Source organism: Formica exsecta, unplaced genomic scaffold (genome assembly GCF_003651465.1).
Source record: "Formica exsecta isolate Colony F162 unplaced genomic scaffold, ASM365146v1 scaffold48, whole genome shotgun sequence".
In the NCBI taxonomy this organism is placed as follows: domain Eukaryota; kingdom Metazoa; phylum Arthropoda; class Insecta; order Hymenoptera; family Formicidae; genus Formica; species Formica exsecta.
In genome coordinates, this window is record NW_021852035.1 from 430,234 (window position 1) to 432,340 (window position 2,107).

Genomic DNA, 2,107 nt, shown 5'->3' on the forward strand with positions numbered 1-2,107 from the left:
CTTCCGATCGATGTCACCCTTAGTAATGATAAAATCGATGACGCGCACAGGGCCCTCGACGTTGTCGGTGTGTTCCCCGGAATCTCTTTTAATCGCGCCGTTAAAAAAAAAAAAAATCCGCGCCGTGAAATAGCGTGACACAGCGACGGTCGCCGCATCGCCGTCGCGATGTCATCGACGGAGAACGACAAAAATTTCCGACCGCGGCGGTCGCACAGCCGCTAGTTACAAAGCAGTTTCCCATTCCGCGCCAACAATAATGGACACGCCGGGCAAATAATGGAATCGATCCGTCGATGACATATCGATTGGCGCGCGTGCGTTACTTATTGCTTCCGTCAACGAGTAATTTCCTCTTTATCCAGAGCCACGACCCGCTCGTAGGAATAGACGGGCATGATGACTGGGTAATATGTTCGACAAATTGGTAAAGAGCTAATTACCGGCCGACCGCGGAAATTATGGCTGGCGTTCCGCGATATCGTAGCATGTGTAATGCGTTCGATTCACCGTTCGGCTGCGGTATATATGTCTCTATGTGTGCTGTATGTAAGCGCGATAGGATAATAATCGGATGCACTGTTGCGGGAAAAGAGAACACACATTAACTTGCTTCTCCTAATGTACGATGAAATGGTTCCCCTATCATTTTTGCCCTGCCTATCTAAAAGTGAAATTTTTTTGAAAATTTTTCTTTTCTTTTAGTTTTATTTTATACGAAATTTTAATATAGAACTTTTTAATGGATTTTACCAGCTAGTTTTTATATAAATAAATAGTCGGACTATATATATATTTATATTTTATCTTTCGTCATATTACAACTTTTGAGCTTCTTTTGAAAGTACACCAGTATCCATATATAATGATATCTCTGTGATAGTAGTATTACATACATATATGTGAAAATAATACCGCTCTCTTTTGATAATTCTGATTTTTTTTTTCTGATCTCCTAATTGTTTAGTTAATTTTTGAAACTATGCAAGAATTAATTCCAAGAGATTCATATCACTTAGATCCATTCTAATAGCGACATGTTTAGTTAACACAATTTCACCGCAAGCCGGGAAGGATTCGCTTGCAGTGAAAGCTTACTTACCACCCATGCGTTCTACTTGTGTTCGCCATCTGCTGTACCTAATCTGCCTTGTGCTTTCGCACAGGCGAGGACAATGCGGCCCGTTGAGATGTATAACGTTGAAATTTGGATTATCGATCCGTTGATAATGGTGTCCCACGAATTGTTAAGGCCCCATCAAGTCTCACTAATTTTTTTTTAACTATTGTTTCTCGTTGTAGAGCCGCTACAATCACGATCTCGCTATCGTTTAGATGACATTGATGTATGTATCATGATAATCTATGTATCTGCGTAATATTCGTAATATCGCGCTTACAGCGGCCGATGAATATAGAACAGATGGTAGATTGCGAATATTACGTACAAAGTGGGAGTTGACGCTCGCGCCTGTATTTTCGTCGTTACTTAATACATAATCATTTGTTGTAAGGAGCAGACTGCGATGTTCTCGCTATGCAGCCGTAAATTGCCGCAAAATTCGAATTTATATGCATTTATACACAAGCGCAAGAATGCAGTGCAAGAAGCGCGTAATTAAATGCCACTCTCCTTTGCATCTACCAATTAATGTAAATTGTCGGTAGTCAAAAGTCGCGATATACTTGTCAAGGTATCGTGGCGTATTAAAACATCGCCGTCGCGGAGAAATTCCTTGCAACTAAATGCACCGACGCTGCACATAAATCTATAACTTCTTTGTGTTTACCGTACGTCTGTAACCTTTCTTTCAAGCCCGCATCCCCGCAAGCGAGAAAATTCCGCAAACTTTTCCCACCCGATGCACAGGACAACCGCTTCATGCATCTTTGGTGCACTTTACAGGCGCGACAGAACAAAGTTCTCCGTGTTCACTGACTCCGAATCCGATCGCCATACTCTATATTTGATACTCTGCTAAAAAATGTCTCCCTTTTTCGCGACAATATTTAGAAATTTACTACTTTCTCATGGCTGGTTGGCGAGTCGTTTATAAATTAAAATATGGCATGGGCTGTGCTTTCGGTCAGTCGAAAAAGAGGGAAA